Source organism: Pleurodeles waltl, chromosome 11 (genome assembly GCF_031143425.1).
Source record: "Pleurodeles waltl isolate 20211129_DDA chromosome 11, aPleWal1.hap1.20221129, whole genome shotgun sequence".
Lineage (NCBI taxonomy): Eukaryota > Metazoa > Chordata > Amphibia > Caudata > Salamandridae > Pleurodeles > Pleurodeles waltl.
This window is the reverse complement of record NC_090450.1, coordinates 205503354-205530415: the sequence shown is the minus strand read 5'-3', so window position 1 is coordinate 205530415 and position 27062 is coordinate 205503354. Positions and strand designations below refer to the sequence as shown.

General features: G+C 45.7%; 1 protein-coding gene across 13 annotated transcripts in view; it reads left to right on the top strand.

Moving 5' to 3' along the window:
• Positions 1-27062, top strand: part of TRIP12 (thyroid hormone receptor interactor 12) — a 1145873-nt gene that overhangs the window by 319051 nt on the left and 799760 nt on the right. The window lies entirely within an intron of this gene.

Sequence of the window (27062 nt, the reverse complement as noted above, 5' to 3'; positions counted from 1 at the left end):
CCTTCCTCAAGAAATATGTCTTAACACACTTTCATCATCAACACATCGCTTTATTCGGTTAATTTAAACCATCAAAGCATAAATCACACAATACAAAGGTTAACATTTAAAATCGTAAATATCTTACATTCAAAAATACATAAAAAATATATAAAAACATAAATACTAAAATCAAGGTGGTATTTCTCTTTCCACAATGGATAACTACCTAAACCTTGTTCCTCAGGTTAGCCAAAGTATCATCCAGCAAGATGACAACCTAATCATAGGGCCTCCTAGTAATCAAGAAGAATTTAAGTGACAAATTCGTATGTGCCATGCAGCCGCAAGAAACTTGCTAATTGCACAGAACAGGGCACAGGATGTATCCCTCATTATAATCCTTAAAGCATCTATACAACATCTGATCCCCAAGTTCTTACAAACTGGACGTAACCACCTCTGATGAGCAATCCTTTACACTGGGCATATAAACATAAAATGCACAATGGTTTCCAAAGAATTGCTACAGCTCAGGCATAATTCAATTCTCTGAGCAGAATCCCGAATATTGCCAAAAGATTTGAGAGGTAGGCATCCGTATCTGAACTGAATATACAAACTTTTACTTAATGGATCAGTAATAAGATTCATAAACAGTTCGAAACACGGATGCCACTTAGTGTCAAGAAATTGGGCAGTCAATCTGCCATGAGACAAATGTAGCAGATAGTTTCCCCTGACATACGCCCAATATGCTGTTATTAAATTATTCTTCTGCTCTTTCCTTAAGTTGTAAGGATGGCTCCAGTAGTTACCAAGACCCAAAATGTGGGCCATTTTGATATGTGTTTGAACCAAGGAATAGTAAGCACGTTGAGTCTGTCTAAAATGTCTTTGATGGATTCCTTATATGTGAGTAGCTCAGGAGTAGTCCAAACACGTACCCAGAAAAGCTGCGGTCTTAAAGCTATAATGTCTGAGATAGGTGCAAGTCCGAGGTCCCAGAACATTGGTAACAAAGGAGTATTTCGTGGACAGGCCAAGAGTGATCTTACAAAATTATTTTCTCCTATTGAAAGTTTACCAACATTCGAGTATCCCCAGACTTCTGCCCCGTATACCACAGCACCCTGAGCCTTTGCCCGATAAATTTTTACTGCTGGAGTGACTACTCTCTCGATAGTCGACTTGTAAAAATGCAGAATTGCCCCAGATCTTTGTGCCAGGAGGGCTGAGCTTTTATTAATCTGGGCCTCCCACTGCAAATCCTTACTAATTCTGACCCCCAGGTAATCAGTGGAGCATACCTTACTCACTGGGGTCCCTTTGTGAAGGATGGTATATCCTTTAGTGGGACCACGTCCCAAGGTCATAACTTTGGTTTTAGAGATGCTTAAGGCTGGGGGCAAAGAGGGGAGGGCAACCGACATAAAGCAGCTTTGGAGGAGACGCTGAACAGGATATTCCCTGGCCAGGGGGGATGGGGCTCTGCTCGGACAAGGACAGTTGAGTCATGCTATCGGGGAGACGCGGCGGAAGAGAGCCAGAAACAATCGGCAACACACCGCTCCACCGCCAGCGAAGCGAGGCACGGTTTCAGATATTTCAGCACAAGACTTGCAGGCGATCCCATAGACTGGTGGCAAAAGGTAATATCGCCTCTATCATCAGAGTGTTACACTTCAGTAGTGGCCGCTGAGGTCTAGGAACAACTGGGCATGTTAAATCTAGAGGCATATAACAGCCACCAAAGCACCGAATTTAGAACAGAGTCCGACACTTAGTACCGGCTGAGGCTTTCCCAACAGAAGTGCATTTAATAGAGTGCTACCAAGTCAACGAGACAGCACAACAGTCGTAAAACCATCAGAGAGTCACCAACAATTCAGCCTGCCAGTCAATGGCTAACAGTAAACAGTATAATGAATCAGAAGGTTAACAGGACGACGAGAAATTGAAACCGCTCAAAAGGGGCTTCTAACCATTTTCTCGGGAGTAGATGACACCAACTGAGGCACCATAAGTGGTAATCTCAACAAGAGGCTCTCAATATAAGGAACCACAGAAGAAAAAACTTGTTGCATTGAGCGAGTGCAGATAAAACAGGGTTACTTGAAACATAAAGACCTTGAAGGCTAAGAAAACACCTACTTTTTAAGAAAAAACCTTCTATGCCCAGAATGGAGGTCGAGGTGGATTTGCATCCCCTCCTAAGTTTCAGGATACACTCACCTCTCCCCCAAAGAGGTCTCCGTCATCTTTATTATCCGTGGAAATAGCAGGACGTCTTCATGCTGAGGATGTTTTACCCCTTAGCTCCAAGTCACCGTCTATTATTAATATTCCATGCTCTAATAGGTTTTTGGTTCTCTCCTCTAGCAACACAAGACCAGAATGCCCTCAAATTTCAATTGCAGATGGAAGTAATAAGGGGATTCAGGCTTGTAAGGTGGGTAGTAATGAAGATTCCCAATTGGCAATTATCTCCCATAAATTGGATGATATTAAGTCACTATTGATAACACTTTTGAATAAAATTTCCGATCACAAAGAACAGTGGGGAGATCCCAAGGGTAATTTGACCGGTGAGGATGTTCCCAAACTTGACCCATTAAGAAGTACCAACAATTCTAGTTCATCTAATTTCGATGGCAAAATGACCTCCATTCCTATTTGCATCTGTGTCCGTGGAAATAATGACAGGCCATCCTGCCAGCCCATTAATAATACTAATGAGCGAACTTTTAAACCTGGTGCCAATAAATGTTTGCTCTGTAGGGTGGCGGGATCTAGGTACTGCTTGTCCTACAGCTTCTAACAAAGTCCTTGGGAGATTTCTTGGAGCGGGTGTTCATGCAAGCCCTCTTCGAGCTTCTTTTGATTTCGTGAGACCTACACAATTGCTTGATCCGAAAGGAACATATGGACGAAGGAGGGATGGTAATTGCATATATTTAACTGGGGTATCCCAGGGTAACATAAAATCCAAGGATTCTCTTATCAATAAAGTAATCTTCTGGATACGTACACAAAGGAATTGTCTTTTGGTCATCCGGTCTGATATACAAGAGGTCCGCGGACATAATCAACTGGGATCGGACGTTGATTTTATTTCTATACTTTTTCATGATAGTAGTATCGTTAATAACCTCATATCCTTTGATGCACGGACCAGTTCCCTAGGATCCGGTAGGAAGTTGGTCCTCACTTTGCAGGCATCCTCCTGGAGACCAGATGTGCAGGGGTTGTTGCTCAATTGGAAATCAGGCAGATGGAGTCGCTATTCTTCCAGATATCCATTCATCATCCAAGGCTGAGAATCACTCCCCTTCACTTTCCAACTTGGATTGACTATCTGCTCCTCATGCAAAAATGCCAATTACAATAAATGGAGAATGTCAGGTAGAATGTAAAGAGAGTTTAATGATTGTACCTCAAACAGGAATTCAATCGGTGATTTCACTACCAAAATTGAATGTTATGTCCTGGAATATTGAGGGAATAGATTCAAATCTAGATGATCCAGATTGGACGGTCTTTGTTAATTAATACGATGTCTGTTTATTTCAGGAAACCTGGGCTGCGGAATCGTACCATCTAGAGGGTTTTACGTCTTATTTCTCTCCTGCCCAATCTGCTACCAGAGGATTTGGCAAACGGATAGAAGGACTTATGATCTCACTGAATAATAGGCTAAATTGCGATCATTCTCTGATTGAATTCAATTCTCATGATTTGCTGGGTATACAGCTCACATTTTGTCCTGGCCTTAGGTTAATTGTACTAAATGTATATGCAAGGTCTGTTCCACGTACCACTGAATCTAGGATACTTACACATTTGACTGAGTTTGTAGAGTCCTTAGATCCTTCAGCTCTTTTGATGGTTGCTGGTGATTTTAATTGTTCTTTTGTACCTGATAGCACTATTTCTACCTTAATTAGTGAGGAAGATGAATTATGGGGCATCCCTCCACCTAAGGAAATGGTTTCCTCTCCTGCATCGTGTGTATCCATGCAGTTGGCCTCCCTTTGTTTAAAATATGGTTGAGAGAACGTAACGGTCGCACTAGATCCGATCCAAATCGTGCTCTTAAATTTAAGCGAGGGCTTTCTTTTAGCACTATTGATTACATTCTGGTGGATATCGGGCTTTGGTCAAGTACATTAGATATGGAAATTATTTCTCGCTACGACAGCGATCACAATCCCTGGTGTCTTGTATTAACCAACCAAGTTTTTCTAAGAGCGCGACACAACACACTTTCATATTGTTGGGAAAAATGTGCGCTCTGTTTTTTTTCCTACATCTGATATGGGTCTTGTTACATACCCATAGCACACAGTATGGTTTGAGCGTAGACGTTTCTGTGCATTATTTTGGACCGAACAGGAGAAAAACCTTTTCTATGACTTAATTCTTGTGGTCGTACCAGCATAGAGTTTATAATTTCTGTCTGCTGTGAAACCACAACAAAAGTGCCTTCTCAGCATGTAATGAAAATGAGTATTCAGCACCTATGAAAATGTGGGTATATGCACTATTCAATGATGCAGCACCTAGACTCGATGGACTCACTGTCTGCTGCTGGTGCTGAAGGTGTTTAAGGAGTCAGCTCTGACCCTCTGATAATTTGAAAGCCCAGTCGCAAAGGTTTAAAAGTCCTTGTCGCCTCTCAAAAGGTTTCTCACTCTTTTCTCTTAAGAGCAAAGAGGACCACAAAGGGAACACTTGCTCTATTCTGCCTGGACTTGTAACTTATTTGTGCTACTAGGGCAAGCAAGTTAAGCTGATGCGTTATACAGCTTATCAGCAGCAGGGCAAGCTGTGGATATGAAATATTCTAAGTAGCAAATTTTCCCTACTCCTGTCTTTCGGCAGTTGTAGGAAGTTGGCTCTGTATGTGCTATTTCAAAGTAAGGAATAGCATGCACAGAGTCCAAGGGTTCCCCTTAGAGGTAAAATAGTGGTAAAAATAGATAATACTAATGCTCTATTTTGTGGTAGTGTGGTCGAGCAGTAGGCTTATCCAAGGAGTAGTGTTAAGCATTTGTTGTACATACACATAGACAATAAATGAGGTACACACACTCAGAGACAAATCCAGCCAATAGGTTTTTATATAGAAAAATATCTTTTCTTAGTTTATTTTAAGAACCACAGGTTCAAATTCTACATGTAATATCTCCTTCGAAAGGTATTGCAGGTAAGTACTTTAGGAACTTCAAATCATCAAAATTGCATGTATACTTTTCAAGTTATTCACAAATAGCTGTTTTAAAAGTGGACACTTAGTGCAATTTTCACAGTTCCTAGGGGAGGTAAGTATTTGTTAGTTTTACCAGGTAAGTAAGACACTTACAGGGTTCAGTTCTTGGTCCAAGGTAGCCCACCGTTGGGGGTTCAGAGCAACCCCAAAGTCACCACACCAGCAGCTCAGGGCCGGTCAGGTGCAGAGTTCAAAGTGGTGCCCAAAACACATAGGCTAGAATGGAGAGAAGGGGGTGCCCCGGTTCCGGTCTGCTTGCAGGTAAGTACCCGCGTCTTCGGAGGGCAGACCAGGGGGGTTTTGTAGGGCACCGGGGGGGACACAAGCCCACACAGAAATTTCACCCTCAGCAGCGCGGGGGCGGCCGGGTGCAGTGTAGAAACAAGCGTCGGGTTTGTAATGGAAGTCAATGGGAGATCTAGGGATCTCTTCAGCGCTGCAGGCAGGCAAGGGGGGGGTTCCTCGGGGAAACCTCCACTTGGGCAAGGGAGAGGGACTCCTGGGGGTCACTCCTCCAGTGAAAGTCCGGTCCTTCAGGTCCTGGGGGCTGCGGGTGCAGGGTCTCTCCCAGGTGTCGGGACTTTGGATTCAAAAGAGTCGCGGTCAGGGGAAGCCTCGGGATTCCCTCTGCAGGCGGCGCTGTGGGGGCTCAGGGGGGACAGGTTTTTGTACTCACAGTCTTAGAGTAGTCCTGGGGTCCCTCCTGAGGTGTTGGATCGCCACCAGCCGAGTCGGGGTCGCCGGGTGCAGTGTTGCAAGTCTCACGCCTTTTGCGGGGAGCTTGCAGGGTTCTTTAAAGCTGCTGGAAACAAAGTTGCAGCCTTTCTTGGAGCAGGTCCGCTGTCCTCGGGAGTTTCTTGTCTTTTCGAAGCAGGGGCAGTCCTCAGAGGATGTCGAGGTCGCTGGTCCCTTTGGAAGGCGTCGCTGGAGCAGGATCTTTGGAAGGCAGGAGACAGGCCGGTGAGTTTCTGGAGCCAAGGCAGTAGTCGTCTTCTGGTCTTCCTCTGCAGGGGTTTTCAGCTAGGCAGTCCTTCTTCTTGTAGTTGCAGGAATCTAATTTTCTAGGGTTCAGGGTAGCCCTTAAATACTAAATTTAAGGGCGTGTTTAGGTCTGGGGGGTTAGTAGCCAATGGCTACTAGCCCTGAGGGTGGGTACACCCTCCTTGTGCCTCCTCCCAAGGGGAGGGGGTCACAATCCTAACCCTATTGGGGGAATCCTCCATCTGCAAGATGGAGGATTTCTAAAAGTTAGAGTCACCTCAGCTCAGGACACCTTAGGGGCTGTCCTGACTGGCCAGTGACTCCTCCTTGTTATTCTCATTATTTTCTCCGGCCTTGCCGCCAAAAAGTGGGGCCTGGCCGGAGGGGGCGGGCAACTCCACTAGCTGGAGTGTCCTGCTGGGTTGGCACAAAGGAGGTGAGCCTTTGAGGCTCACCGCCAGGTGTGACAATTCCTGCCTGGGAGAGGTGTTAGCATCTCCACCCAGTGCAGGCTTTGTTACTGGCCTCAGAGTGACAAAGGCACTCTCCCCATGGGGCCAGCAACATGTCTCGGTTTGTGGCAGGCTGCTAGAACTAGTCAGCCTACACAGATAGTCGGTTAAGTTTCAGGGGGCACCTCTAAGGTGCCCTCTGTGGTGTATTTTACAATAAAATGTACACTGGCATCAGTGTGCATTTATTGTGCTGAGAAGTTTGATACCAAACTTCCCAGTTTTCAGTGTAGCCATTATGGTGCTGTGGAGTTCGTGTTTGACAGACTCCCAGACCATATACTCTTATGGCTACCCTGCACTTACAATATCTAAGGTTTTGTTTAGACACTGTAGGGGTACCATGCTCATGCACTGGTACCCTCACCTATGGTATAGTGCACCCTGCCTTAGGGCTGTAAGGCCTGCTAGAGGGGTGTCTTACCTATACTGCATAGGCAGTGAGAGGCTGGCATGGCACCCTGAGGGGAGTGCCATGTCGACTTACTCGTTTTGTCCTCACTAGCACACACAAGCTGGCAAGCGGTGTGTCTGTGCTGAGTGAGAGGTCTCCAGGGTGGCATAAGACATGCTGCATCCCTTAGAGACCTTCCTTGGCATCAGGGCCCTTGGTACTAGAAGTACCAGTTACAAGGGATTTATCTGGATGCCAGGGTCTGCCAATTGTGGACACAAAAGTACAGGTTAGGGAAAGAACACTGGTGCTGGGGCCTGGTTAGCAGGCCTCAGCACACTTTCAATTGTAAACATAGCATCAGCAAAGGCAAAAAGTCAGGGGGCAACCATGCCAAGGAGGCATTTCCTTACACAACCCCCCCCCCAAACGAAAGAGGATGAGACTAACCTTTCCCAAGAGAGTCTTCATTTTCTAAGTGGAAGAACCTGGAAAGGCCATCTGCATTGGCATGGGCAGTCCCAGGTCTGTGTTCCACTATAAAGTCCATTCCCTGTAGGGAGATGGACCACCTCAACAGTTTAGGATTTTCACCTTTCATTTGCATCAGCCATTTGAGAGGTCTGTGGTCGGTTTGAACTAGGAAGTGAGTCCCAAAGAGGTATGGTCTCAGCTTCTTCAGGGACCAAACCACAGCAAAGGCCTCCCTCTCAATGGCACTCCAACGCTGCTCCCTGGGGAGTAACCTCCTGCTAATGAAAGCAACAGGCTGGTCAAGGCCATCATCATTTGTTTGGGACAAAACTGCCCCTATCCCATGTTCAGAGGCATCAGTCTGCACAATGAACTGCTTAGAATAATCTGGAGCTTTGAGAACTGGTGCTGAGCACATTGCCTGTTTCAGGGTGTCAAAGGCCTGTTGGCAGTCCACAGTCCAGTTTACTTTCTTGGGCATTTTCTTGGAGGTGAGTTCAGTGAGGGCTGTCACAATGGATCCATATCCCTTCACAAACCTCCTGTAATACCCAGTCAAGCCAAGGAATGCCCTGACTTGAGTCTGGGTTTTTGGAGCTACCCAGTCCAGAATAGTCTGGATCTTGGGTTGGAGTGGCTGAACTTGGCCTCCACCTACAAGGTGTCCCAAGTAAACCACAGTTCCCTGCCCTATCTGGCATTTGGATGCCTTGATAGAGAGGCCTGCAGATTGCAGAGCCTTCAAAACCTTCCTCAGGTGGACCAGGTGATCCTGCCAGGTGGAGCTAAAGACAGCAATATCATCAAGATAAGCTGTGCTAAAGGACTCCAAGCCAGCAAGGACTTGATTCACCAACCTTTGGAAGGTGGCAGGGGCATTCTTTAAACCAAAGGGCATAACAGTAAACTGATAATGCCCATCAGGTGTGGAGAATGCTGTCTTTTCTTTTGCTCCCGGTGCCATTTTTATTTGCCAGTACCCTGCTGTCAAGTCAAAGGTACTTAGAAATTTGGCAGCACCTAATTTATCAATGAGCTCATCAGCTCTTGGAATTGGATGGGCATCTGTCTTGGTGACAGAATTGAGCCCTCTGTAGTCCACACAAAACCTCATCTCTTTCTTTCCATCTTTGGTGTGAGGTTTGGGGACTAAGACCACTGGGCTAGCCCAGGGGCTGTCAGAGCGCTCAATGACTCCCAATTCCAGCATCTTGTGGACTTCCACCTTGATGCTTTCTTTAACATGGTCAGATTGTCTAAAGATTTTGTTCTTGACAGGCATGCTGTCTCCTGTGTCCACATCATGGGTACACAGGTGTGTCTGACCAGGGGTTAAGGAGAAGAGTTCAGGAAACTGTTGTAGGACTCTCCTACAATCAGCTTGCTGTTGGCCAGAGAGGGTGTCTGAGTAGATCACTCCATCTACTGTACCATCTTTTGGGTCTGATGACAGAAGATCAGGGAGAGGTTCACTCTCTGCCTCCTGATCCTCATCTGTTACCATCAACAGATTGACATCAGCCCTGTCGTGGAAGAGCTTAAGGCGGTTTACATGGATCACCCTTTTGGGGCTCCTGCTTGTGCCCAGGTCCACCAAGTAGGTGACCTGACTCTTCCTCTCTAGTACTGGGTAAGGGCCACTCCATTTGTCCTGGAGTGCCCTGGGAGCCACAGGCTCTAGAACCCAGACCTTCTGCCCTGGTTGGAACTCAACCAGTGCAGCCTTTTGGTCATACCAAAACTTCTGGAGCTGTTGGCTGGCCTCAAGGTTTTTGGTTGCCTTTTCCATGTACTCTGCCATTCTAGAGCGAAGGCCAAGTACATAGTCCACTATGTCCTGTTTAGGCTCATGGAGAGGTCTCTCCCAGCCTTCTTTAACAAGGGCAAGTGGTCCCCTTACAGGATGACCAAACAGAAGTTCAAAGGGTGAGAACCCTACTCCCTTCTGTGGTACCTCCCTGTAAGCGAAAAGCAGACATGGCAGGAGGACATCCCATCTCCTTTTGAGTTTTTCTGGGAGCCCCATGATCATGCCCTTTAATGTCTTGTTGAATCTCTCAACTAAGCCATTAGTTTGTGGATGGTAAGGTGTAGTGAATTTATAAGTCACTCCACACTCATTCCACATGTGCTTTAGGTATGCTGACATGAAGTTGGTACCTCTGTCAGATACCACCTCCTTAGGGAAACCCACTCTGGTAAAGATACCAATGAGGGCCTTGGCTACTGCCGGGGCAGTAGTCGACCTAAGGGGAATAGCTTCAGGATACCTGGTAGCATGATCCACTACTACCAGGATATACATATTTCCTGAGGCTGTGGGAGGTTCCAGTGGACCAACTATGTCCACACCCACTCTTTCAAAGGGCACCCCCACCACTGGAAGTGGAATGAGGGGGGCCTTTGGATGCCCACCTGTCTTACCACTGGCTTGACAGGTGGGGCAGGAGAGGCAAAACTCCTTAACCATGTTGGACATATTGGGCCAGTAGAAGTGGTTGACTAACCTCTCCCACGTCTTGGTTTGTCCCAAATGTCCAGCAAGGGGAATGTCATGGGCCAATGTTAGGATGAACTCTCTGAACAGCTGAGGCACTACCACTCTCCTAGTGGCACCAGGTTTGGGGTCTCTGGCCTCAGTGTACAGGAGTCCATCCTCCCAATAGACCCTATGCGTTCCATTTTTCTTGCCTTTGGACTCTTCAGCAGCTTGCTGCCTAAGGCCTTCAAGAGAGGGACAGGTTTCTTGTCCCTTACACAGCTCCTCCCTGGAGGGTCCCCCTGGGCCTAAGAGCTCAACCTGGTAAGGTTCAAGCTCCAAAGGCTCAGTTCCCTCAGAGGGCAGAACTTCTTCCTGAGAAGAGAGGTTCCCTTTCTTTTGCTGTGTTGCAGTTGGTTTCCCAACTGACTTTCCGGTTCTCTTGGTAGGCTGGGCCATTTTTCCAGACTCCAGCTCTACTTTTTCACCCTGTGCCTTGCACTGTGCTCTTGTTTTCACACACACCAGTTCAGGGATACCCAGCATTGCTGCATGGGTTTTTAGTTCTACCTCAGCCCATGCTGAGGACTCCAGGTCATTTCCAAGCAGACAGTCCACTGGGATATTTGAGGAGACCACCACCTGTTTCAGGCCATTGACCCCTCCCCATTCTAAAGTAACCATTGCCATGGGATGTACTTTTCTCTGATTGTCAGCGTTGGTGACTGTGTAAGTTTTTCCAGTCAGGTATTGGCCAGGGGAAACCAGTTTCTCTGTCACCATGGTGACACTGGCACCTGTATCCCTCAGGCCCTCTATTCTAGTCCCATTAATTAAGAGTTGCTGTCTGTATTTTTGCATGTTAGGCGGCCAGACAGCTAGTGTGGCTAAATCCACCCCACCCTCAGAAACTAGAGTAGCTTCAGTGTGGACCCTGATTTGCTCTGGGCACACTGTTGATCCCACTTGGAGACTAGCCATACCAGTGTTACCTGGATGGGAGTTTGGAGTGGAACCTTTCTTGGGACAGGCCTTGTCTCCAGTTTGGTGTCCATGCTGTTTACAGCTATGACACCAGGCCTTTTTGGGATCAAAGTTTTTACCCTTGTACCCATTGTTTTGTGAAGAGGCTCTGGGCCCACCCTCCTGTGCAGGTCTTTGGGGGCCTGTAGAAGACTCTTTACTATTTTTAGTTTTGGTTGTCTCATCACCCTTCCCCTGGGGAGTCTTTGTGACCCCTTTCTTTTGGTCACCCCCTGTTGAAGTCTTGGACACCCTTGTCTTGACCCAATGGTCCGCCTTCTTTCCCAATTCTTGGGGAGAAATTGGTCCTAGGTCTACCAGATGCTGATGCAGTTTATCATTGAAACAATTACTTAACAGGTGTTCTTTCACAAATAAATTGTACAGCCCATCATAATTACTTACACCACTGCCTTGAATCCAACCATCTAGTGTTTTCACTGAGTAGTCAACAAAGTCAACCCAGGTCTGGCTCGAGGATTTTTGAGCCCCCCTGAACCTAATCCTGTACTCCTCAGTGGAGAATCCAAAGCCCTCAATCAGGGTACCCTTCATGAGGTCATAAGATTCTGCATCTTGTCCAGAGAGTGTGAGGAGTCTATCCCTACACTTTCCTGTGAACATTTCCCAAAGGAGAGCACCCCAGTGAGATCTGTTCACTTTTCTGGTTACACAAGCCCTCTCAAAAGCTGTGAACCATTTGGTGATGTCATCACCATCTTCATATTTAGTTACAATCCCTTTAGGGATTTTCAACATGTCAGGAGAATCTCTGACCCTATTTATGTTGCTGCCACCATTGATGGGTCCTAGGCCCATCTCTTGTCTTTCCCTCTCTATGGCTAGGATCTGTCTTTCCAAAGCCAATCTTTTGGCCATCCTGGCTAACTGGATGTCCTCTTCACTGGGGCTATCCTCAGTGATTTCAGAGGTGTTGGTCTCTCCTGTGAGGGAACCAGCATCTCTGACTATTATTTTAGGAGTCAGGGTTTGAGGGACCCTGTTCTCCCTAGATAGGACTGGTAGGGGGGAATTGTCCTCCAAGTCACTATCCTCTTCCTCTGAGTTGCCACCCTCAGAGGGGTTGGCCTTTTCAAACTCTGCCAAAAGCTCCTGGAGCTGTATTTTGGTAGGTTTGGGGCCCATTGTTATTTTCTTTAGTTTACAGAGTGACCTTAGCTCTCTCATCTGTAGATGGAGGTAAGGTGTGGTGTCGAGTTCCACCACATTCACATCTGTGCTAGACATTATGCTTCTAAAAGTTGGAATACTTTTTAAGAGACTAAAACTGATTCTAGAATCTAATTCAAACTTTTAACAAACTTTTAAACTCTAAAAGAAATGCTAAACAGGATCTAACACAAGGCCCTAGCAGGTCTTTTAAGAATTTAGAAAACTTTTCAAATTGCAAAAATCAATTTCTAATGACAATTTTGGAATTTGTCGTGTGATCAGGTATTGGCTGAGTAGTCCAGCAAATGCAAAGTCTTGTACCCCACCGCTGATCCACCAATGTAGGAAGTTGGCTCTGTATGTGCTATTTCAAAGTAAGGAATAGCATGCACAGAGTCCAAGGGTTCCCCTTAGAGGTAAAATAGTGGTAAAAATAGATAATACTAATGCTCTATTTTGTGGTAGTGTGGTCGAGCAGTAGGCTTATCCAAGGAGTAGTGTTAAGCATTTGTTGTACATACACATAGACAATAAATGAGGTACACACACTCAGAGACAAATCCAGCCAATAGGTTTTTATATAGAAAAATATCTTTTCTTAGTTTATTTTAAGAACCACAGGTTCAAATTCTACATGTAATATCTCCTTCGAAAGGTATTGCAGGTAAGTACTTTAGGAACTTCAAATCATCAAAATTGCATGTATACTTTTCAAGTTATTCACAAATAGCTGTTTTAAAAGTGGACACTTAGTGCAATTTTCACAGTTCCTAGGGGAGGTAAGTATTTGTTAGTTTTACCAGGTAAGTAAGACACTTACAGGGTTCAGTTCTTGGTCCAAGGTAGCCCACCGTTGGGGGTTCAGAGCAACCCCAAAGTCACCACACCAGCAGCTCAGGGCCGGTCAGGTGCAGAGTTCAAAGTGGTGCCCAAAACACATAGGCTAGAATGGAGAGAAGGGGGTGCCCCGGTTCCGGTCTGCTTGCAGGTAAGTACCCGCGTCTTCGGAGGGCAGACCAGGGGGGTTTTGTAGGGCACCGGGGGGGACACAAGCCCACACAGAAATTTCACCCTCAGCAGCGCGGGGGCGGCCGGGTGCAGTGTAGAAACAAGCGTCGGGTTTGTAATGGAAGTCAATGGGAGATCTAGGGATCTCTTCAGCGCTGCAGGCAGGCAAGGGGGGGGTTCCTCGGGGAAACCTCCACTTGGGCAAGGGAGAGGGACTCCTGGGGGTCACTCCTCCAGTGAAAGTCCGGTCCTTCAGGTCCTGGGGGCTGCGGGTGCAGGGTCTCTCCCAGGTGTCGGGACTTTGGATTCAAAAGAGTCGCGGTCAGGGGAAGCCTCGGGATTCCCTCTGCAGGCGGCGCTGTGGGGGCTCAGGGGGGACAGGTTTTTGTACTCACAGTCTTAGAGTAGTCCTGGGGTCCCTCCTGAGGTGTTGGATCGCCACCAGCCGAGTCGGGGTCGCCGGGTGCAGTGTTGCAAGTCTCACGCCTTTTGCGGGGAGCTTGCAGGGTTCTTTAAAGCTGCTGGAAACAAAGTTGCAGCCTTTCTTGGAGCAGGTCCGCTGTCCTCGGGAGTTTCTTGTCTTTTCGAAGCAGGGGCAGTCCTCAGAGGATGTCGAGGTCGCTGGTCCCTTTGGAAGGCGTCGCTGGAGCAGGATCTTTGGAAGGCAGGAGACAGGCCGGTGAGTTTCTGGAGCCAAGGCAGTAGTCGTCTTCTGGTCTTCCTCTGCAGGGGTTTTCAGCTAGGCAGTCCTTCTTCTTGTAGTTGCAGGAATCTAATTTTCTAGGGTTCAGGGTAGCCCTTAAATACTAAATTTAAGGGCGTGTTTAGGTCTGGGGGGTTAGTAGCCAATGGCTACTAGCCCTGAGGGTGGGTACACCCTCCTTGTGCCTCCTCCCAAGGGGAGGGGGTCACAATCCTAACCCTATTGGGGGAATCCTCCATCTGCAAGATGGAGGATTTCTAAAAGTTAGAGTCACCTCAGCTCAGGACACCTTAGGGGCTGTCCTGACTGGCCAGTGACTCCTCCTTGTTATTCTCATTATTTTCTCCGGCCTTGCCGCCAAAAAGTGGGGCCTGGCCGGAGGGGGCGGGCAACTCCACTAGCTGGAGTGTCCTGCTGGGTTGGCACAAAGGAGGTGAGCCTTTGAGGCTCACCGCCAGGTGTGACAATTCCTGCCTGGGAGAGGTGTTAGCATCTCCACCCAGTGCAGGCTTTGTTACTGGCCTCAGAGTGACAAAGGCACTCTCCCCATGGGGCCAGCAACATGTCTCGGTTTGTGGCAGGCTGCTAGAACTAGTCAGCCTACACAGATAGTCGGTTAAGTTTCAGGGGGCACCTCTAAGGTGCCCTCTGTGGTGTATTTTACAATAAAATGTACACTGGCATCAGTGTGCATTTATTGTGCTGAGAAGTTTGATACCAAACTTCCCAGTTTTCAGTGTAGCCATTATGGTGCTGTGGAGTTCGTGTTTGACAGACTCCCAGACCATATACTCTTATGGCTACCCTGCACTTACAATATCTAAGGTTTTGTTTAGACACTGTAGGGGTACCATGCTCATGCACTGGTACCCTCACCTATGGTATAGTGCACCCTGCCTTAGGGCTGTAAGGCCTGCTAGAGGGGTGTCTTACCTATACTGCATAGGCAGTGAGAGGCTGGCATGGCACCCTGAGGGGAGTGCCATGTCGACTTACTCGTTTTGTCCTCACTAGCACACACAAGCTGGCAAGCGGTGTGTCTGTGCTGAGGGAGAGGTCTCCAGGGTGGCATAAGACATGCTGCATCCCTTAGAGACCTTCCTTGGCATCAGGGCCCTTGGTACTAGAAGTACCAGTTACAAGGGATTTATCTGGATGCCAGGGTCTGCCAATTGTGGACACAAAAGTACAGGTTAGGGAAAGAACACTGGTGCTGGGGCCTGGTTAGCAGGCCTCAGCACACTTTCAATTGTAAACATAGCATCAGCAAAGGCAAAAAGTCAGGGGGCAACCATGCCAAGGAGGCATTTCCTTACAGCAGTTCATTTACTTTTGCTATTGCCACCTGATTGGCAGAAATATATCTTTTTTGCACCGGATGTACTAGGTAGCCCCATTTAAAAAAAATAAATAAATCGGCCTTGATATGGTGACTCAGTCAATCAACAGCATTTATACAGCGCATGTTTGCTACAGGAGAAGTGTTCTGGCACGCAAATCAAAGCGACAGAGTAAAGACAGCTAATTAAAACTACCAACCCTATGTCTTTTTAGTTTCCTTGGTTGTTTGCATTTGCCCTAGAGTGTGACCATGTATTCCAAAGGTCTCTCAAAGATTTTCCTCTCTATGGTCTAGTTTCTTTATTTTTCATTTCACATGTTCTGTTTATATCCTGTTATAATAAACCTCTTCAAGACCTACTGGTGCTTCAGTTACTATTTCACTCTTCGCGATGCAACATCAGCCACATACCTTTGGCTCGCTTTCTGAAGAGGAAAACAGCAGTGTGTCCTAGTGTGGAAGCAGATCGCACCTGCAGTAAACTTTTTATGCACCACCTTTGCTGACATATTGAGCAGTCTAAAGATTGATTGTTTGACACCACATAGAAGCACTTCTTGGATCCTACCCTCTCAGTAAGCCATGGATCACCCTTAGTTACTAGTGACCACAGCTCCTGCATTTGGTGTTTCACTGGTTAGCACATTAAAAAGGATTCATCCTTTTCAGACCTTGAATCTTAAGAGGATCAGAAATATCTAGGTAGGCTGCATTTTGTAGCCCTTGGAAGGACAGTTTAGGTACTCAACCTATGTTTGCTCGGGCTTGAAAGTATGTGGTACTTCTATTATGCAAACCTAGGCTAATGGCTGCGGATGGTTGTACAGGGTCAACAACAAACATACAGTCAACGAGCGATGGAGAGGTAGGTGGTTTGTGGACTGCGATTGCAGTTTGATGTGATGCTCTTCTAAGCGGTATGTCTTCAATTTTTTTTTTCTTTTTTTTTTACTCCGGTAACTTTGTGGTAGCCCTGAAGAAAACAGGAATGTCATTCAAAACCCTTTCTGCATAGACTGAAAAGGCCTGCTGCCTTATTTTTTTGCTTGTTTATACATCTTTGTCTGCAATCTGATGGTATCCTGGTTGTGGGTGCTCCAAGAATTGCCAGAGATTGTGAGTTGGTCTAATTGATTAAGTGAAGGTGCTAGTTGTGATGGGTTTGTGCTTGATATAGCTGGCTTTGAAGATGGTGCAGGCCAGCAGGTGGAGCCAATGGATTTCAGTCAGAATGGGGGTGATGTATTCTTTTTGCTTCAGGTCATGGAAGAGATGGGCTGCAGGGCGTAGGATTCCCGTTAGAGGTGCCATTATGGAATCTGGGGGGCTTCAGCTAAGTAGCTGCTCACAAGGCACCCTTTCATAGAAAGATCTGGTTCAGCATAATAGATATCTCAAGCTTATTGTGCGAGAAAATGTTCTGCCAGCAGTAGGGGTACATATTTCAGAGTGCTCTACAAAGTTGGTTCTCGAAGATCCTTGTTTATTTGTGGCTTTGTTTCCTTTGATGGTGGTGCATGTCCCTGCCCAACTGGGTCATTGGTTACTTATGAAACATTGAATAACTCAAAAACAAAATATCCTGTTTTGATGTAAATTCAGTACCTATTAAATTATAAAGCAAACTGCCCAATGTGTTCTAGCTGTGTACACAATTTTTCAGTCTTAATTCAGGTATGTACTTGTACTATTAATACAAATATAAACTTAGTTTCCCATAGTTACATTTTTTTAGTTAAGAAACTGTCTTTAAAAAGTGTCTAAGGAGATACTTATATGTACAACGCAAATTTTCTCCCCCCAAGAAAACAAATGTTTTAATGTATACACACACAATGTAATGGCACTTGGATTCTGTTGCAAGCCATCTGTACAGAATGTACAGTTCTTTCAGTCATCAAATATGCAATGGTTCAAGGCATTTGTGGCTGTGGATAAACAAGATGTACAAACTCCTGCCAACTATTGTTTTCCTAGATGAGTGCAAGTTGTTTTTCTTACAAAAAGTCTTTCGGGTCACAAGTTACTATGACTCCTCCCCTTGGCAATAGTGCGCATAGTCATCGGCTCCATTAGTAGATCGTTTTCTTTCCACTGTGGTTCGAAAGTGGGCTCCTGTGCTTCAGATTGACATCATTGCGGTGCTCTTTTCGGTTCCCATGTTTGTCTTTCCGTTGTTATTTTACTTCAATCGCATCTCCCTTGCTTTTCGTCTCCTGACGATGTCTGATTACTTTGCTTGAGCAGGGTGCCGGTCAACCACAGACCCTCGTGAGCCTCACCTGTGGGGCCCATTCCTGTCTCTCCATCGTGTGGCTCATGCTTCGACGGTGATGGAATGGATGCCATTTTGAGTTGTCCTTGTTGCCATGTGAAATAGCCTCTTACCAAGCTCTATCAGGTCTGCAATCTTTGCTTGTCGAAGGACCACAACGAGGCTGCCTGCGACACTCGCACTCTTTCTGGCCCAAAATGACTCTTTGTGACAGAATCTTTCATAGACTCAAGATGTTGCGTACGGGCAGAGACGACACCACAGACCTCTTGTCGTGACGGGGAACAACACCCACAACCATTTGCTGCGGATGAAGAGGCTTTGTCACGTGGAAAAAGTTATGGCTCCGACCCAGAGATCATTCACCAGCTCAGTAACTCTGTGAATAAAGCACCCCTTCCCCCTAAACACTGCAGTCACAGTTGGCAGCCTTCAGACAAAGGGCACACAGCTACTCTGGAACACCAGAGACGGGCTTTTGTATGGCCATTGTCATCATCAACAAACCACTTTGAACGTTCCACCCAGCTCCGACTAAAATTCAGTATCGACCAAGTAGTCTAACACTGGTGAAATCGAGCCTGTTCTCCATAAAATACATGAGAAGCTCAACTCTGTAGGAAGCTGGCTATATATATATATATGTGTATATATATATGTGTGTGTGTATATATATATATGTGTGTGTATATATATGTGTGTATATATATATGTGTGTATATATATATGTGTATATGTGTTCGATGGCATGTGTAGCTGCAGATGCACATGCTGTGCACATCCCGCCATCTGGTGTTGGGCTCGGAGTGTTACAAGTTGTTTTTCTTCGAAGAAGTCTTTTTTCGAGTCACGAGACCGAGGGACTCCTCCCATTTCGACTCCATTGCGCATGGGCGTCGACTCCATCTTAGATTGTTTTTTTTCCGCCATCGGGTTTGGACGTGTTCCTTTTCGCTCCGTGTTTCGGGTCGGAAAGTTAGTTAGAATCTCGGAACAATCGTCGGTATTGTTTGCGTTCGGTATCGGGTTAGTTACAACAGATAGACACCGAATTAAGAAGCGCTCCGGTGGCCCTAAGGGGTTTTTTTCCATCCCCGTCGGGGCCTGGTCGGCCCGGCCACGTGTCTCTTCAAGGCTGATGGAACGGACCCCATTCCGCTTCTGTCCAAAATGCCATAACAAGTATCCATATACAGATCAACATCTGGTCTGTAACTTGTGTTTGTCACCAGAACACAAGGAGGATACTTGTGAGGCCTGTCGAGCGTTTCGGTCCAGGAAGACACTCAGGGACCGAAGAGCAAGAAGACTGCAAATGGCGTCGGCGCCGACAGGACAAGAGCGTTTCGAGGAGGAGGAAGAAACATTTTCCACCCAGGATTCGGACTCTGAGGAGATCGATCCTGAAGAAACGCAGAAAACCGTGAGTAAGACGTCGAAACCAAGAACTCACGAGAAAAGCGCTAAAGCCCAGGGGACGCCACCGCCAACAGGCCATGGCTTAACCCGAAAAATAGGTGACCGTTCATCGGCACCGAAAAAGGGCGAGCTGGTGTCGAAGTCATCCGACTCCGGTCGAGATACCGGCACACAGCAATCTCGGGCCCGAGATAGTGGCTCAGAGAAGATTCGGCACCGAAATGGGTCGGCACCGAGAGAGCACGACGCCGAAAGTAAAGAAGGTTTCGTCGGAGCCGAAAAAAGCAGCCGAAAAGGTTTCGGTACCGAAATATCCGGCCTCGGAACCGAAAACAAGTTCCTACACTGAGGAACAAGGACTGTCCACACAAATGAAGACACATAGATTTGGACAGGAATTGGAGACAATAGGGCCAGATCACACACAAAAGACGGCTCTTTATTCAAAAAGAACCAGGGAAGATCAGCACTCTTCCTCCAGTCAAAATGAAACGCAAGCTTGCCTTCTAAGACCAGAACAAACAGCCACACGCAAAGGTGGCTAAACAAGTAACACCGCCACCATCCCCACATCACTCTCCTCAACCATCACCGGTAGCCACTCCACCAATGATGCAATCCCCAACTCATACAGGAATGAGTCAAGATGACCGTGACGCATGGGACCTTTATGACGCACCAGTGTCAGATAATAGTCCAGAATGCTATCCAGCTAAACCATCGCCACCAGAGGATAGTACAGGCTACGCACAGGTGGTGTCAAGAGCAGCGGCATTTCATAATGTCAGCCTTCATTCAGAGCCCATTGAAGACGACTTTCTTTTTAATACACTGTCATCCACACACAGCCAATATCAGAGTCTTCCTATGCTACCCGGAATGCTAAAACACTCCAAACAAGTGTTTGAGGAGCCTGTTAAAGGGAGAGCCATTACTCCAAGAGTAGATAAAAAATATAAACCGCCACCAACAGACCCAGTGTACATTACACAACAGCTAACACCAGACTCTGTTGTAGTGGGAGCAGCGCGCAAAAGAGCCAACTCTCATGCTTCAGGAGATGCACCACCTCCAGATAAAGAAAGTCGAAAATTCGATGCTGCAGGCAAAAGGGTGGCGGCACAGGCAGCAAACCAGTGGCGTATTGCAAATTCGCAAGCTTTGCTAGCCAGATATGATAGGGCCCATTGGGATGAGATGCAACACTTTATTGAACATTTACCCAAGGAGTTCCAAAAAAGAGCGCAGCAAGTAGTAGAAGAAGGACAGAGTATCTCCAATAATCAGATACGGTCAGCAATGGATGCTGCAGACACAGCTGCTAGAACTGTCAACACAGCAGTAACAATAAGGAGACATGCATGGCTGCGTACATCAGGATTTAAACCAGAGATACAGCAAGCTGTGCTGAATATGCCATTCAACGGACAGCAGTTGTTTGGGCCGGAGGTGGACACTGCGATCGAAAAACTTAAGAAAGACACTGACACGGCCAAAGCCATGGGCGCACTCTACTCCCCACAGAGCAGAGGCACATTTCGAAAGACACAATTTTGAGGGGGGTTTCGAGGGCAAACCACAGAAGCCACAACCTCACAAACAAAGCCCACTTACCAGAGCCAGTATCAGCAGGGAAGTTTTCGGGGACAATATAGAGGGGGACAATTTCAAAGGAATAGAGGAAAGTTTCAAAGTCCCAAAACTCCTCCAAACAAGCAGTGACTTCAAGGTCACAAATCCCCAACACAACACCTGTGGGGGGGGAGACTAACCAAGTTTTACAAACATTGGGAGGAAATAACAACAGACACTTGGGTCTTAGCAATTATCCAGCATGGTTATTGCATAGAATTTCTCAAATTCCCTCCAAACATCCCACCGAAAACACACAATATGTCAAAACAACATATAGATCTTCTAGGACTAGAAGTTCAGGCATTGCTACAGAAAGAAGCAATAAAGTTAGTACCAAAACAACAAATAAACACAGGAGTTTACTCCCTGTACTTTCTGATACCCAAAAAAGACAAGTCTGAGACCTATACTAGATCTCACAACATTAAATACCTACATCAAATCAGATCACTTTCACATGGTTACATTACAAGACGTAATCCCACTGCTCAAACAACAAGACTACATGACAACACTAGACCTAAAGGATGCATATTTCCATATAACAATACATCCTTCACACAGAAAGTACCTAAGGTTTGTATTCCAAGGGATACATTACCAATTGAAAGTGTTGCCATTCGGAATAACAACTGCACCAAGAGTTTTTACAAAATGCCTAGCAGTAGTAGCTGCACATATCAGAAGGCAGCAAATACATGTGTTCCCGTACCTAGACGATTGGTTAATCAAAACCAACACGCTAAGACGGTGTTCACAACACACAAAATGTCATAGAAATCCTCCACAAACTAGGTTTCTCAATCAACTACACAAAGTCACACCTTCTGCCGTGTCAAACACAGCAATACTTAGGAGCAACAATCAACACAGCAAAAGGGATTGCCACTCCAAGTCCACAAAGAGTTCACACATTTCACAATGTAATACAGACCATGTATCCAAAACAAAAGATACAAGTCAAACTGGTGATGAAACTACTAGGCATGATGTCTTCATGCATAGCCATTGTCCCAAACGCAAGGTTGCACATGCGGCCCTTACAACAGTGCCTAGCACCACAATGGTCACAAGCACAGGGTCAGCTTCTAGATCTGGTGTTGATAGACCGCCAAACATACATCTCGCTTCAATGGTGGAACAGTATAAATTTAAACCAAGGGCGGCCTTTCCAAGACCCAGTGCCACAATACGTAATAACAACAGATGCTTCCATGATAGGGTGGGGAGCACACCTCAATCGACACAGCATCCAAGGACAATGGGACATACAGCAAAAACAGTTTCACATAAATCACTTAGAACTGTTAGCGGTATTTCTAGCGCTCAAAGCATTTCAACCCATAATAAGCCACAAACACATTCTTGTCAAACAGACAACATGACAACAATGTATTACCTAAACAAACAGGGAGGCACACACTCGACACAGTTGTGTCTCCTAACACAGAAAATATGGCATTGGGCGATTCACAACCACATTCGCCTAATAGCACAGTTTATTCCAGGAATTCAGAACCACTTAGCAGACAGTCTCTCTCGGGATCACCAACAGATCCACGAATGGGAGATTCACCCCCAAATACTAAAAACTTACTTCAAAATGTGGGGAACACCACAAATAGATATTTTTGCAACAAAGGAAAACTCAAAATGCCAAAACTTCGCATCCAGGTACCCACAAGATCAGTCTCAGGGCAATGCGTTATGGATGAGCTGGTCAGGGATATTTGCTTACGCTTTTCCCCCTCTCCCACTCCTTCCGTATCTAGTAAACAAATTGAGTCAAAACAAACTCAAACTCATACTAATAGCACCGACATGGGCAAGACAACCTTGGTACACAACACTACTAGACCTCTCAGTAGTACCTCATGTCAAACTACCAAACAGACCAGATCTGTTAACACAACACAAACAACAGATCAGACATCCAAATCCAGCATCGCTGAATCTGGCAATTTGGCTCCTGAAATCCTAGAATTCGGACACTTAGACCTCACACAAGAATGTATGGAGGTCATAAGACAAGCTAGGAAACCTACCACTAGACACTGCTATGCAAATAAGTGGAAAAGATTTGTTTATTACTGCCATAATAATCAAATTCAACCCTTACACGCATCTGCCAAAGATAAGTAGGATACTTACTACAATTGCAAAAGTCAAAGCTAGCTTTCTCTTCAATAAAGATACATCTTACCGCAATTTCAGCCTACCTGCAAATTACGCACTCAACTTCATTATTTAGGATACCAGTCGTAAAAGCATTTATGGAAGGCCTAAAGAGAATTATACCACCACGAACACCACCAGTTCCTTCATGGAACCTCAACATTGTCTTAACACGACTCATGGGTCCACCTTTTGAGCCCATGCACTCTTGTGAAATGCAATACTTAACATGGAAAGTTGCATTTTTGATTGCCATCACATCTCTAAGAAGAGTAAGTGAAATTCAAGCATTTACCATACAAGAACCATTTATTCAAATACACAAGCATAAAGTAGTTCTACGGACAAATCCAAAAGTTTTGCCAAAAGTGATCTCACCGTTCCACTTAAATCAAACAGTAGAATTACCAGTGTTCTTCCCACAGCCAGATTCTGTAGCTGAAAGAGCACTGCATACATTAGACATCAAAAGAGCGCTAATGTACTACATTGACAGAACAAAACTAATTCGAAAAACAAAACAACTATTTATTGCTTTCCAAAAACCTCATACAGGGAATCCAATTTCTAAACAAGGCATTGCTAGATGGATAGTTAAGTGTATTCAAACCTGCTATCTTAAAGCAAAGAGAGAGCTGCCTATTACACCAAAGGCACACTCAACCAGAAAAAAAGGTGCTACCATGGCCTTTCTAGGAAATATTCCAATGAACGAAATATGTAAGGCAGCAACATGGTCTACGCGTCATACATTTACCAAACACTACTGTGTAGATGTGTTAACTGCACAACAGGCCACAGTAGGTCAAGCTGTACTACGAACATTATTTCAAACAACTTCAACTCCTACAGGCTGAACCACCGCTTTTGGGGAGATAACTGCTTACTAGTCTATGCACAGCATTTGTATCTGCAGCTACACATGCCATCGAACGGAAAATGTCAACTTACCCAGTGTACATCTGTTCGTGGCATTAGTCGCTGCAGATTCACATGCACCCACCCGCCTCCCCAGGAGCCTGTAGCCGTTTAGAAGTTGATCTTGAACATTTGTAAATATATTACTTTAAACTTCATTATGTACATACGTATTCACTCCATTGCATGGGCACTATTACTAGCATACACAACTCCTACCTCACCCTCTGCGGGGAAAACAATCTAAGATGGAGTCGACGCCCATGCGCAATGGAGTCGAAATGGGAGGAGTCCCTCGGTCTTGTGACTCGAAAAAAGACTTCTTTGAAGAAAAACAACTTGTAACACTCCGAGCCCAAAACCAGATGGCGGGATGTGCACAGCATGTGAATCTGCAGCGACTAATGCCACGAACAGATGTACACTGGGTAAGTGACATTTTCCATATATATATATATATATATATATATATATATATATATATATATATATATATATATATATATATATATATATAATATACCAAAGTAGAGTATAGTGTGCAGAGTCCAGTGGTCCCCTAGAGGCTTTCCAGAGGCAAATAGATAAAGAATGCTCTCTTTTGTGGTAGTGTGGGAGAGCAGTTATTCTTATCAGAGGATAGTGCTAAGCTTTTGTTGAGTACACACAGTCAAGAAATAAGGCACACAGTCAATGACTGTAGGGAGCTGGTTCTGTATATACTATCTCAAAGTAAGAGATAGTGTGCACAGAGGCAATAATAGATTATACAAATGCTCTATTTGTAGTAGTGTGGTAGAGCAGCTAGGCTTATCAGAGGGTAGAGTTGAGCATTTGTTGTACACACACAGGCAGTAAATGAGGACACACTCAATTATATAACTCCAGGCCAATAGGTTTTTATATAGAAAAATATTATTTTCTTTATTTTAGAACCACAAGATTCAAATTGCAGGTAAGTACATTAAATGTAAGGTACTTTGCATATGTATAGATAGAACTTTGCATCAAAACAGTAATGTACACAGTTTGGCATAAAATGGCAATAAGCTATTTTAAAAGTGGACACAGTGCAAAGTACAACAGTTCCTGGGGGAGGTAAGTATAGGTTAGTTTCTCCAGTATTGGATCTTTCATAGATTCACATGCTTGAATCATCCCCATCGTCGAGGTGGGAGCCTCACGGAAAACTTTAATACATAAAGCAGTAAGTCAGTAAAAGTAAAACCAGTAGGCCCTAGTAGGCCTCATAGGGTATTTTACAGTCTATCCACTTTGTTTTGTGAAAAGACCCAAACTTTAGTATCAACCAATCAGGATTCAGCCCCTCCCAAACACTCCCAACAGAGGCTGAATTCCCTCAGATTTTCTACCGCACGTCGTATGAAGGGAGTCTCCCTGAGCTCTGCTCAGTTTTTTCCTTATTTCTGACTGAGGATTGTTTTTTCTCTCAGGAAAGCTTCACTATGTCTGAAAAGACAAAGAAGGGTCTGTTCAGAGACTGTGACAATTGTGGGAAGAAGAGACTGCATGTTGATGACCCCCACAAGAAGTGTATCTACTGCCTCCATCCAGACCACAAGGTGAGAGACTGCAAAATCTGTCGCACCTTTAGTCAAAAAACCCTTAAAGACCGTGAGGGTAGACTTCTCTTATGGCTGCAAAAGCAAAAAGCCATGGAACATCCTTCCTCAGATGACAGCGAACCGTCATCACATACTTCTCGCCCTTATAAGAGAACAGGTGAGAGAAGTAGAGGGTCTGATGAACCACCTAGGAAGGTGCCCAAAAAGACAAAACAAGTCGCTACTGAAGCGAAAAAGGATGTTTCCCACTCAGAGACATTTAAACATTTGCCAAAAAAGGTTCATTCAGAACCTACGACGCCTTTGCACCGAAAAAGCACCTCAAAAAAGCCATCTCTGTCTCTGTCACCAGAGAAAGAGCCAGAAAAACTCTTTTCGGTGAAAAAACAACCGTCGACGACCACCCCGTCGACGACAGTGTCGACGACAACAGCGACTACAGTATCGTCGACGTTCACAACACCGGTCGCACCGATGATTATGACGTTGTCGCCGTTATCGATGACGATAATTACGGCAAAATTTTTTAAGAAAGCTACGTCGGCAACCACATCATCGACAGCGGAGGCCTCATGGGTTCACCAATCTACCAGGGCACTCCCATCTACGAAGCACCTCTCAATGAGGTTTAAAAAGGCACCGCCGACGACGGCACCTATAGAAGATACGTCGGTGAAACGACCGTCGTCTATAAAGGGCCCGTCGACGAAGGGGCCATCGATGAAGGATCCGTCGAGAAAAGACCCGTTAGCAAAGACGCCGTCGATGTCTGAACCGTCGACGAGGGGACCGTCGACGAGGGAACCGTCGGCGATTATATCATCAACACAACTAACAGTGTACAAGCCATCCACTTACCTGGATACTTCACCACACCATTCCTCATACCATCAGGACGACTCTACCAGATTCTTACCCCTTTCACTTATTGATATGGGTGACAAGGCATCCAATATTCTGCCAATGCATACCTCGCCAAGTAAAGTGTTGCCATATCCACCACAACATTTTTTTGAGGATGAGGACGATGATGCATACTCTTAAAACGATTGTAAGGAAATGCCTCCTTGGCATGGTTACCCCCTGACTTTTTGCCTTTGCTGATGCTATGTTTTGAATTGAAAGTGTGCTGAGGCCTGCTAACCAGGCCCCAGCACCAGTGTTCTTTCCCTAACCTGTACTTTTGATTCCACAATTGGCACACCCTGGCATCCAGGTAAGTCCCTTGTAACTGGTACCCCTGGTACCAAGGGCCCTGATGCCAGGGAAGGTCTCTAAGGGCTGCAGCATATCGTATGCCACCCTAGGGACCCCTCACTCAGCACAGACACACTGCTTGCCAGCTTGTGTGTGCTGGTGAGAACAAAACGAGTAAGTCGACATGGCACTCCCCTCAGGGTGCCATGCTAACCTCACACTGCCTATGCAGTATAGATAAGTCACCCCTCTAGTAGGCTTTACAGCCCTAAGGCAGGGTGCACTATACCATAGGTGAGGGCACCAGTGCATGAGCACTGTGCCCCTACAGTGTCTAAGCCAAACCTTAGACATTGTAAGTGCAGGGTAGCCATAAGAGTATATGGTCTGGGAGTCTGTCAAACACGGACTCCACAGCACCATAATGGCTACACTGAAAACTGGGAAGTTTGGTATCAAACTTCTCAGCACAATAAATGCACACTGATGCCAGTGTACACTTTATTGTAAAATACAC